We start from the raw sequence: 13509 nt of genomic DNA on the forward strand, positions 1-13509 counted from the left end.
ACAGCGAGTTTCTTTTTTCTCTCTCTTTCTTTTTTTTTAATATTTAAGAACTCCACGATCCTGTTTCACTAACAGAATCACCACTGATACTGGTGTGCAACGATTAAATACGTTGACTGAAGATATAATGTAAGAAATTGCGATAGTCCTTCGGGCACAGATGGAATGAGCCTTGCCCTAGTGACGACGAGGTCAGCATATGTATTTCCATTTTTCATATTACCTTACGCGAGAAATCGGTCTCGCAATTGTCGTCAAACACACTTGCTCCTTTATCTTTCTAATTAACGAGTCAATAAACGATTGATTCGTGCTTATAGACCGTCACTTGTCACACTAAAGACGCGTCTCAATGATTTGATAAATCATCCGTGAAAAGTATCTCGCGCGGAAACTAAAAACGCCCCGGCAGCCTCGACGAGAGAAACTCCGACTTCGTCTGAACTTGTTAAACTTTGTATTAATATCGGTCCCGTGTACGTTCATTCCTGCGTCTATTAATGCGGTAATATCGGTTTATTGTCTTGGAAGATACGAATCAATTCGGTACAAATGTCCTTAACTGCAATCATCCCGGTACTCGTTATAATCGATAAGAACAAAGGCAAAGCGTTTTTGAAGGGAAGTTTTTAAAAAATTCACCTTTAACGTTTCTGTTGCGAGTATTCCTGTATTTTGAAAATTTTCAAGAGGGCAATGTCGTCGTCGTTGTAAAAAGATGTGTTAATTGCTGTTGCAATTAATAAAGAAGAAGCTTGTTGTGATGATACGTAACGTGAATGAATTATTTTGTTATTATTAGTCAGTTTATATCTAGTCGGTAGAATTGTTATATCTACGAATATGTTCTGAATAAATGTATATCGCACAATATTTTCACGGTGCAATAAAAATGCAACAACAAGTTCGAAAGCTCAACGTTTCTTTCTTCGTGACACGTATTAAAGTTCCAACCTTTTTACATAGTTCACAGTTAATTGAATGTTTTGCCAAAATATACGCGTACCACCTGTTCCCCACAAACACACACACACTTTTGTATGCGTAAATACACAAGTGTGCGCGTACATTTTTTTATCAGACTAGACAGGGCTTCCTAAAAATTATCTACGAATACAAGCATCTTAAAGTCAAAAACAACTTAGGTTTACGTACCTACTTAAAACGTACTTAAGAGCTCACTCCGAGCATCTCATTCATTCTTTATTCCTAGTCTTAGCGTACACTTTAAACTACTTATGCAAACATAACCACATTAACAACAGTGGAAAGTATTAACGTACTCGTAACCGCATACGTAAAGTTACATCTTTTCCTACAGGCTGTAGTGGACTATAGTTAAGGACAACCGGTGACAATAACCAGTTCGATTTTTTATAATTCCAGGAAATTTCTATTATATATGCATATACACGCTAGCGATCGTAAGTTTAATTGCGCAATACTAAGGTGCAGATGTAATTCAATTCATTTCATTCAAGTCGATGAAATTCCTATTCCGTTTGTCATATTCAAAGTTTCGCATCGAACTCAATAGAGTGAAGCTTGTCATTCTCGCCTAACTACCATTTTTTTTCCGCAGCTACACTCAGTTTTACTACATTTTAACGGATACGATTTATTCCACAACATTATAGAGAGTGATTAAATCGGTGATTTCATTTCTCCACTAATTCTTTTTCCAGAATTTCTTACTCGCACGAGAGTTCTGTCAAGAGTACGAAATTGCTTCGTGTTTGCAAAGCAACTGTTTATTCGAGTCGTAACTCTCAGAGAGTTGAGCGATGCTCTCAGACAGTCACTCTCAGACGCGGTATCCACTCGCGAGAGATACTCTCGAGAGCAGCTCGCGATAGTTGGCTCGATGTACGTACAGCGACCCAGGCTCGCGTTTCTTATGTTTGGCTCGATGTACGTACAGCGACCTAGGCTCGCGTTTCTTATGTTTGGCTCGCAAGAAATATCACGCGTTCTAAGAAGTTAAGGCCTAGAATTTTTCCCAGAACACTTGCTAGCGTACAGCGAGCAGAAATCGGGCAGGACGACTCGTCCTCAGTCGGTGTTTACGAAGCAGTCGAACGAGTGCCACGACGAACGACGAACGTCGCTTATACTGCGCGATTGTAGTCTTGTAGGGAATACATCGAGCAACGCGTTTTCTATTATACGCGGATTTCCAATCAATTTACGTACTTAGCATATTCGTTCGTGCGAATTACGTACCGCTGCATACAAGAAGCTAGTGCACCGAATTCAAGTGCACAACGAACAGCTTAGCTTGGGAGAAAAATCAAACGAGAAGCGTGTCTCTGCGAGCTACACAGCTGCAGTTTCACGGTATGTGTGTGCGTGAATAATATGTATGTATATATACGTACACAGTCGAATGATTGGGTTAACTGAAAATAGAGGAGAGCCTACGTATAGCTAATTAGATTAATTACTGCAACAATTTCGTTTTATCGTATCCTAAGTTTATTTTTCTTGTAATAAGATGTGTTATAGCTATGAAACAACAACAAATTAGGTTTTTTTTACTGTTGTCTCCCCGAGACATATACATATTCTATCCTTTTCTGGGAAAACACTGCCTCTTAGTAAACAACTAAGTCTTTACACACGACCTACTGCGTTTGTTATTATTCTAACGACAATATACGACAATTGACACGCAGTACAGACGATCAGACTTCGGTTTTCCGTAAAAGATGGTTCCCAACTACGCGGACAGTCTCTAAACCTACGCGTAGTTCGACAGAACACTGTATACATAGAAGTTTGTCATTCTCGCCTACCATTTCTTTTCCGCAGTTACACTCAGTTTTACTACATTTTAACGGATACGATTTACCCTTTCGTTGCTGTTGGCGGCTACAGGCGCTTTGAAAATTTGCTCGCACTGCGCGCCCTTGACACCTATAGGCGATTTGAAAGTTTTCTGGTACCGTGCCCTTGACGCCTATAGGCGCTTTAAATATTTTCTCGCGCTATGCTGTTGGCGCTTTTTGGCACACTTTCGCTTCAATTTAAGCCATGATTCTTGGTGTACTTCCATCTGAATTTTCGAAACGATAAATTAAAAAATTTTTCTTTACTTTAAAACGCCAAAGCAAAAGATTTTGCAACCGCGATTAATCATCTACCGTCTGCCGCGTGCGTCACGTACTAAAATCTTCTGCAGCGAAAGGGTTAAACTTTTGAGTGATAGTGTGTATATATGAAGACTTTTAATGAATGAAACAGTTAGGAATCCGAAAAAGAATTTTAATACTTGTAGAATTTCTTTATTGTTGACATGTTGGAATAGATTTACCAAATAAACAACTTTTCATTTTAATTCATTTCACTGGAAAATATCTCATCTTGCAATAATGTTAGACAGGATTAAATTTAGTCCCTAATTTTATATTATTTCATTCTTATGGCGGGGCATTCTTTTTACCAATTTTCACGAACGCCAATTTAAAGGAATGCAGACAAATTATGCTTCTTTTTACTAAATATACAAGTGACCGAGCAATCAATTTCCAGAAACCTATTAAATTCGTTTAATACATTTTTTTCACCAGCTACTCTTTCCTCAATTTTAACCATAATTGAGCATCATCATGTGACACATCATACCACTTAAAATTGCTACAATAGTTCAAACATCAAATGCCACCGAGAGCACACTGAATTCTATCGTACAGATACGCATATCTCTCAGGCAATCAAATATTTTCTCGAAGATATTCCTAACGGATATTGTGTTTGCTCAAGATTAATCGAAAGTTTAATTTTAACTTCAACAACGTTCACGGCAAATTCTCATAAATGAAGGGTAATTAAATGAAGATACCGGCGGAATCGAATTACTGTATCGTGATATATACCTACAGCCTTGGCCAAAAGTATCAAGCACCTTAATTATTACAACTTACTGCGAAAACTATTTCCTTCAAACATTTCTATCGTTTATTATCCTTTGTCGGCCGGTTCAAAGGAATTTTAAAACAGTTGACAAAGTTCATAGTGACCCATAAAAGAACCGAGCGAGATCCGTAGTCTACATTTCGTATTTCTTCCTAAAACTCACAGTCTGCTGTTAGTACACGCTACAAACACACGTTACTTTGTCTTTAGTTTTCCTGTTAATATTTCGAAAGTTAGAAAATCTTCCTTGAAATATTCCGAAAAAAGAGTTGAACTGAGAGACCATCGACGCAAGTTAATTCCTTGAACAAAACAAAAAAAAAAAACAGGATAAAAGTCAGAATGAAATTGCTGCGATTGTCAAATGTTCCTGTTGCGCAGTTCCAGCAAAATATTGAGAAAATTAACTAAAAAATGATCGTTTTCCCATTTCCTCCTGATGCAAAAACATTTTTAAATAATTGCATATTTTACCAGTTGCCTAATATACTTTCAGCCAAGGCTGTATTATTACACTATTACAAGAACGATATTAGCAATCGGTTAAGCGGCGTTGAACGGGTTGAAAGCATTAAAGGATCGCGTATCCTTTGAAGCGAGTCGAGCAAAAGTAACGGGGGCATATCCCTTCATGGTCATCATCAGCATGTTATTCGATAGACTAGGAAACGTACGGGAACGTTTGCAGCGTACAACCATCTAACGTGATAGTCAGTGGGAGGTGGCAGGTAGCTTTTAGCGCTTCGATCCGCCGTCACTCATTTCATTTCCAAGCACCGTCTCTCGCGGATCAAACTATTAAATGTTTTTACTTGCAACCGGATCGATTTCGAATAAGGATCGCGCGTCAAACGTCGGACAGAAACCGCGCGTAACGCGAAAAAGCCAACAACCCTCCTGTTTCGTTGTCGAATCTCGACACGCCGCAAGTTTATCGTGCGTCCATCCCGTTCGTCGTCGTTCGAAATAAAACGATCAATTGACAAGTTTCGTTTCGAATATTTCTGGGAAAGTGATCGCAAGAGAATTGGGAGAAAAATAGGGGGAATATTGTTTTAACGCTTGGAATAGTATTCAAGGAGAGGTTGACGTTCGAAATTCGCAAAGAAATTTTTTCATAGAAGTCCTTCCAAGTCTCGATTTTCTTATTCCTCGAAGTCTTTGAACGTTTTTTCTTTTTTTTCTTTTCAGAGGAAAGATAGCATTAACAGGATCGATAAAGATAGAAAAGTCTAAATTTTTTGTCGAGTTACAGTATTTCTTGGAATTTTTGAAAAAGGAAGGATTGAAGTTTAGAAATTGTTTCAAAGGCGACGAGTCCTTATCCGAGTATCTGTTTTCCATGATTCCCTTCGACAAACAGATCAAGGGCTACGAAAAGAGTGTTTCCAGTGATAAACTTTTCAAGTACGCGAGTCTGTTTATATGACGTTCACGGTCTTCACGCATTTCCCAAGTGCCTCGTAACGCTGATAAACCAGTCGACCACCAGTCAATTGATCCCTTCATGCTGGGCCACGGATCCTTGGATCTTAATTTTACGAATATTCCACGCTCGTTCGTGAAGTAAGTAACGTATGAATATCAAATATATTTTTTTTTCATTCTGTGTGTAATCAACTACAGTCTTTTTCTTTTTCTATAAGAACATTATGAGTTAAATTACACTAACGGGAGTGGTATTAGCGAACTTCTTTTTTCGGTAACTATTATTGGATACTAATTGGAAACTATTATATGTATTACTAATTTCAAAATTAAATATCGCGTGTCTTCTGTATTCAACGATAACTGTGCTTCCTTTTCTTAATTTTACCGAGAAAATTAATTATTTTAAAATTCTGAGTAAAACTAAGAATTACTCTGTGCACAAAATACTTTTCTCGAAATTACGTATTAAACACTGATGTCTTTTAATTAAAAACACAATCATTGACGATATTACTAGATCTGCAATTTTACGAGTTACTTCGTGAAAATGAATAATTTTGCGTGAAAACGTTTAATAATTTAATAAAATAAATGAAAAAGTGAAAGGAAGTTTCACGTTTGATCTATAATTTTAGAGTCCTAGGTCGTTTTAGGGTCGTATCGTTATGCATGTTTAAATGCACATCAATGTCTACTACAACATATGGTAGAAAAAAATATGCACATTCGTGTAAATGAAAAAAAAGCATAGATGACCTTTAACAAACGAAAAGGAGATAGAAAAATAACGTTTATCAAAAAATTTATCTTCCATCCTGTTGACCCTTTGAAGTCGTTTAAATTACGTATGAAAATTGTCTCGTACCACCATAGTCGTAGAAGACAATTAGTTCGCCTGTTTTGCGTTGCCCACCCTGTATATTTATAGGTCAAGAAATCGGGTTCACGGTGGACTGAGCGGGATCGGTGATAGATGATACATTTGTCGAAAACATGTCAATTAGCCACGGTGCTCGTATGGTGCGAACCAATCTTAACGAGTGTGATGACACCGCTTTTCAGCGACGACACCGCTGCCTCCTCCTTCCACCCCCGCCCCCTCCCCCAACCCTTCCCCTGGCCGCGGTAAATTTGTCGGCAACGAGACTGATTATTATGTCCTTGCGAGACTGACGATAATTACAAACCGCTTTACTTTCAGTGCCACACGCTTGACATGCCGATTAGAGCTTTCGAGAGCAGCTTGACCCCGTTTCCTCTTCGCACCGTTCGATCCGCGATCATCGCGAACTATCCTCGACGTTTGATCGAACGTGGTCATCGCGAGTCGCTATATCCCATCGCGCACACCTGACAACTTGCATCGAGGTGAACTCGTTTCGTCCAAACAAACGGGAGATAATTGTGCTAATTTTTCTTTTTTCTTTCTTTGAAAGAAATTACGATTTCGACGTTGAAATTTCGGTTGAGAAAAGTTGTCTTAAAAAATGTCTGTAAGAGGGGAAATGTAGTTATCGAAGTTACGTCGTTTATTTTTCCTCTCTCTTTTTTTTTTCATCTTAGTATAATCGCTCTGAAGCAAAAATTGGAAAAGTTGGACTAGATTTTCATTAAGAAAGTTTCTCTTCGTTGTCTTCGTTTATCTTAATTCGTCACTGGTTCCCCCGTCATTTTAATGAAAATGTTGAGAAAGTTAAATTAGGTTTTACGAAGAAGTTTTATATAAATTACAAAGGTTTCGCGGTTCGAACGAAATTCATTTGTGGAACAGTGTGCTTATGTGGTAAAAACGTTCTGTATATACGAACGACAGAGTATTCCTGTTATTTTGTAAATTACTTTGAAAGCTACACATCAGAATATACAAGGTGGTCCAGGTAAAAACAGGCGAAAATTTTTATACACGATTTGAACGATTTCAAAGTGCCAATAAGATGGAAGAAAATTTTTTTCATAAATGCCAATTTCTTTCTGTTTTCTTCTTTTTTCAAGGTCACCTGTGTGTCTTTAGTACGTTTCTTTAGTAGTAGTATTGTATGTTGTAGCACACATTAACGTGCATTTAATAATAACATCATCTTAAAATGACCTTGGACTCTAAAATATTAAATCAAACGTGTCATTTGCTTCATTTTTTTCCATTTTCTTTTGGATCAAAACAATTTTCCTTCCATCTTATGCACCTCTTGAAATCATTGAAGTTATGAATAAAAATTTTGCTCCGACCACCGTAACTATAGAGATGTTAATTACGTTGGCCCACACCGTGTAGTTTCCTGACGCGCACAAAATTCCTGTAAATTAAAATTGCGCTCAAGTCACGAACATCGAAAGCAAAATTTTCAAAGAAACGCTCGAGTATTCGTAATTTTCGAATCTTACACAATCTTGCAGAATTCTTAATAAACATAACGTTTCACGGTTATTTCCGTAGTTTCCAAGAAGCATCGTTTCGCCGTATGAAAGAAATCCTTTGTACTTCGAAGGATATTGATTTAAATTATTCAAGCTAAGCAAATCTACCAACGTACGTTGCAAATGTAAAAAATCAATCTGTCACATGAGAAACGCGCGCGGCTGACGCACATTATATTTAACAAATTGAAATTATATACTGTATTAGTCAACGTTTGAACACGTGACAATTCATAAATACTGTTATCTGTTGGAATCGTCATTAGGTTTGAATTTCGCGTTTTATAACAGCCTTTGTACCAATAATGACTCACTTTCGAACGCTTTTATTGTAACCATGGTGGTTAGGTTAGGTACGAAATAAAATCTGGAATACTCGCGTCGAAGGAATACTAATGCAACACAGTCTAGTGATTATTAAAATTAATCTAACCGAGACTGTGTAATTCCAATCGAACGGTCTTCTCTTCGTTGTTTGAACAGATATTTAATTGGTGTTTGCGCCATTGAAATCCTTCGCAGATCGAATGAAGTAATTGACATGCAAGATTGCCGTTCTTAAATGGTTTTAACGTATCAGTGTCAGTGGTGAACCACGTGTATCACTGGTTGCACCTGCACCGCGCATCATCACAGATCGCAATTGCATTAGGAGGGATCATTGAACTCAATTTCACAACAGATAATTGACAATTTAACCGATGCAGTTAATTACAGTGTGTCGTGCAACGACCTCGATGCGCTGTCGCATACCTATTTATACCTTTAAAAGTCACTAGAATCGTACGCGTTGCCATTACGTCAGGATCGATCTCGTGTGGGCGGAATTTTCTAGGGATATTTTCAAAAAGAAAGAACGATACTTCACGGGAGATACGATAAATTCTTCTCGAATTTTTTAGTTACGACGTTCACGTTTTGCGAAGTAATCGGATAATACACCGGAAATTAATGGGATAAAGAAGAATTTTAACGAAAAGATACCTTTTTTTTCTTTGGTAAGATTAATTTTAAATCTATCTTTGACGATTAATAATATTTTAAATACTGTACTATATATCTACGTTGTACGTTCTATTTTTGCTATGTAACAAAGGGGATTCTTGTTGGAAAGAATTCTGTTTAAACAAATGTTTCAGAAATTTCTACGTGCAGCATGTGTTTATTTTTCGAGAAAAAATACCGTGACACGTACAGGTTCATCTAAATCATTCATTTTTGTTTAATCAAATCGGCTCTTCGAGGAAACCATTATTTGTGAACGTTTTCAGCACGTTTACCGCACGTGAGAGACCTTTCAGATACAGTAGACTAACAAATAATAATCGAGCGAACTTCTTTGCATAAGCAAAATCGTTTCGTTTGCAGTGTACCTTTTCGTCGATAACATTATTTATCATTGAAAATCGCTAGATTTGCATTAACACCTAGAGTATTATAAAATTGACAATATTAGTGTTAAATACGAAGTATTAAAAATGTAAGAGAATCACACGTTCATACTTTTATGAAATGAGTAATAAAATAGCGTGATTTAGTTTGAATTTAATAACATTACTTTTCCACGACAGTGTTTAAAAGTCGGAAGAATTTTATCTGTTTAATGAAGTTTATATTTACGTAGTTGAGAAAACATTCTATTCTGATAAAGACTTTCGAACAGAAATCATTACTTGCTAATATCAAGAGGATCCTCTCATAGCGTACTATGTACTAGAAACGCGAAAAGTAAATCTCGCGGTTACTATTTATTTTCTCGAATTTGTTACATTTATCTTCTCTTGAAACAAATTACATCGTTACAACTTTCTAGATAGGCGATAAACTGCAAAATAATCTTTAACAACTCTTCAACCATTCTTTGTAAACGAGGAATAATTGGTCAAGGATTAATATTCATTTATCGAACGTGATCATTTTATTCCGAATTTTCTGATACTCTTTCGTATCGTGCAAAACAGTTATCAATGGAGGATTAAAGTTAATTTTTATTTAAGGGGTACACTACCCCTTGAAAAATGGAAGGTTTCAATTTCTTCAGAGGATATAAATGTCAAATTTTTTCTTCAATTTTTGAAAAGTAAAAATGTTACAAAATGGGGCAAAAGAATTGAAAATTTTCATTCAGCAGTTACCCGCGAATACCAATTCCCAAACTTTTACCTATTTTTAAAAGCCTCGGGGTGGTGCATCTTCTTAAATGGTTATTAGATATACAATTCACTTGTTGAGAATTATACCTTGCAACTGAACGCATTTAGCGTGTACATAACAAATAGGGAATAAAGCAGAAAATATCGACTAATACCTTGCATTACGTGTTTCTTGGATTCTGTTGAACGATTGAAAGCAGAGAATCAGGTACATTGTACGAAGTAGGTGTTCTGAACGAAATTGGAAATATGTAAAATAGGACAAATGAGGAAGTGAACATGAGATAAAAATCGTTTCGAATGATCGCGATCCGTGTAATCCGCGGAAGGTTTCGAAGAGATAGATGCGCGTGATAATGTCGTCTACTTACATGTTAGGCGAGTATTTGGTACAGGATGTCCGTCAATGTCTGCTAATATTCAGTCGTTTTCTAGAACGACATTAAGCTACGACACGCCTCCCTCGCAATTATGTCGTTGAGTCTTCAGGGTCTGTAATAGAACTGGTCAAGGTATTGAATTGATGCTTTTCTGGAAATTTTCTTAGCCTTTCTTTCGTTACAACATCTTCTCATTTTCAATGGTTACGAATAGCTTAATTGTAAATAGTGTTAAACGAGCATCTTTTATTTGTAAGTTCTCTGATGAAAACTGGATATATCGTGTTGCTCTTCCATCAGAAAAATAATTCTTTCACATCCATGGAATAATGTAGTCGAGAAACAAATTTTCAACCTAATTTTATTCAATATCGATAATTCATTATTCTCGGTATTTCAGACACGAACTGTGCACACATACAATAGAGTAATGTATACTTGTTGAAAATAGAGTTATTAATAACAACACACTGTTTGAAGAGTGTTCGAAAATAATTATGTAACTTTACATTAACAGCATAATAGTCACAAAATCATTCCTCTCCTAATGAATAAAGCTCTGTAATATACCATGGATAATAATGTCGATATGTTGTATCGATTTATACGAGGCAATATTACAAATTAAACGTTTAAACATTCGTACGATGAGTTTGTTTTCTGTGAAACAATAGCAGGGGTGATATTTTCTTTGTCGGTGAAATTCTAGTTTCAGAAAACTACCCTCAATGACCGTGTGGCCTAACGGATAAGGCGTCGGACTTCGGATCCGAAGATTGCAGGTTCGAGTCCTGTCACGGTCGATGGTTAATTCTTTTTTTTTTTTCCACCTTTTATCCATCCAGATCGATTTCGATACTGCTTTCTGTAAACGTAAGAGTTCAATTTGAATTGTATCAGTTACGCACCGTTTTTAATTGCAAAATACACCATTACTCAATTTCAACCCTCTAAAATTAAGGTCGTACACGTGCTATCTGAAGAAAGTAAGTTTCGCGTCTTATATCACTGAATATTAAAAGTATAACAAATTTGAGAATTAATGTCTATTATATTACAAAAAATAAGATTGTATCTGTACATATGTAGAATGGTATATTATTGAATAGTGAACGTAGAAAAAATATAAAGTTAATATTTTATTTTAAACACTATTATTAAATAGTGATCCTAGGAAGAATTGAAAGTTGACATTTTATTATTTAAACACCGATGGGATGAAAAATCAAAAAAACAAATCGCGCCTAATTGTACCGTAGTTATTTGCAGCTTATTTTACGAGATATATAAACGTATATATATTTGGCAAGATAATAAAAATAGAAACAAAGTATGTGTATGGTGTTTATATTGAAAAAGAAAAGAATTTCGTTGATTTTCCTCGTTTGGCAGATGCTTAATCGTTTTGTTTTCACCGTAGTTTTTATTAAACTGTTGATAATTCAGCGAATTATCCATAGATCAGTTCATCCATGACAAGGCTCCCCGTTCAAGGTTTGAGAGATTTTGTTCAGTCCAAGAAAACTGTGCGCAAAACCGAACTGTTACGTGTGGCGGCTCGTTACGTAGATCATAATAGAATTGTGGGAACACGTAATAATTAAAGTGGTCATAGTGTGCTTCATTTATGTGTTAAACGAGTGCAGTCATCTGTGAATCAAGGCCGGCTCTTTGTAATTGTTTACGAAGTCAAAAAATTTGGTGTTGCGTACAAAACAGTGGCTTTATATGTTCAGCATTTAACGAAATCGATTATAAACCCATAGGATTAATTAAAACGGTGTAACACGCAATTTTACTCTCTCAAGTAAAGCGTTCAAATAATATACGACAAAAAAAGAAAAAAATGTGTCGTTCGTTCTAATGAATTTTTTTACCAATTTTCTTTATTATCAATTAATACAATTTTCCATTCTCACGTAAGCATAGATACGGTAATAAATCGGTAAATAGTATTTTTCATTAATTGGCCTTTTTGTACTTTCACTGATAAAATTAACATCGAATTCCAGTTCCAATGAAAAGTTTCAAATTCAACGAATTATGCAATTTTCTTATTGAACCGTTCGTTCCTGACTGTCTTTTATCGTGGCACTTATAACATTCGTATTACCTTTAAGGTAAAAGACAGAACGAACTCTCTTTTAATTAGATGCGAATCACGTCCTGCCTGCGAATCCCTTTGTAAACAGACTCAATTATCCATCTCCATCATCGGAAAGCCTCCAAATCGTTGCCTTTCAGAACGTTACAACCCACGCCCATTATCAGTGCAATTACAAATTGGCCCTACTTAACCTCTGGATATTGATTTGAAGCACGTGATCGCCTCCCGTTATGGGATCATACGTTTCGATGTAAGAAACAAACCTTCCCTCCCCCCGCTGAGCTTCGATCTCCCGAGATCAATGGCTATTGTTGATTCACGATCGATCGACCGTTCGAACGTGCATACATAGAACATGTAGTTAAATTGCAATTGATCAGCGATACTAAGGCAATGAAATTGTACACGCGGCACGCTATTCTGTTGGATTATTTTAAGGTACAAAGCGGAACAATGCGTTTATACGTGGATATTGTAAAATTCTGTACAGAAGCTTTTTTTTTTCAATGCATTACTACTTGCTATTTCTCAATCCTTCGGTTCTGTATTATTTCTGAATCGTTGTGATTTTATCTAACTCTACTCGTCGATCTCGCTTGCATTAGGCTGTGAAAAAACAAAATCAAATTCTGAACGAACAATGTGTTGACAAACTTTTGCAAAAGTTTTTCTTCTAAATATAAACTCTGTTCTAAGTTTTCAATTAAAATGATTACAATGCTCACGTTATTTCGACACTTGGTGTGCGAAAAATCGTCAATTCTGTTTTTTCCTTAATTTTCTAGGCATACAGAAATAAGTTTCTCGTTATTTATAACGCTGTAGCTTACGTTTCTGTGATAATAGAAAGGACGACGTGATATGGAAAGCGAAAGAAAATAATTTTAAAAAATTTTTCACATGTTAGACGATTAGTTGTACACGTGTGAGACACGAGCGTTAAAGGGTTAAGATCGCGAAATGCAACGCGTGTTCTCGTAGATTCGTCAACGATGATATTATACATCAACGACAGATTTTTTGTTACTTTTTATCCAGCAGGTTTCGATAGGAAACTGTGTAATTAGAAATGTTCGCGTGATGTTTCAGCTCACAAGTGAGCGCAGAA

General features: G+C 36.2%; 1 long non-coding RNA gene and 1 other non-coding gene across 2 annotated transcripts in view; both read left to right on the forward strand.

Annotated features, from left to right (window-relative positions):
- The window catches only part of LOC108570359, a 16401-nt gene extending 2892 nt beyond the window's left edge, over positions 1 to 13509 (forward strand). Inside the window, exon 3 of the long non-coding RNA XR_001891359.1 lies at positions 13491 to 13509. This is a non-coding gene — a long non-coding RNA (uncharacterized LOC108570359). The remainder of the gene's footprint in view (positions 1 to 13490) is intronic.
- On the forward strand, positions 11025 to 11097 carry Trnar-ucg. Its single transcript has one exon. It is a non-coding gene; the product is annotated as a tRNA-Arg (tRNA).

This window comes from Habropoda laboriosa, unplaced genomic scaffold, assembly GCF_001263275.1.
Source record: "Habropoda laboriosa isolate 0110345459 unplaced genomic scaffold, ASM126327v1 scaffold70, whole genome shotgun sequence".
In the NCBI taxonomy this organism is placed as follows: Eukaryota; Metazoa; Arthropoda; class Insecta; order Hymenoptera; family Apidae; genus Habropoda; species Habropoda laboriosa.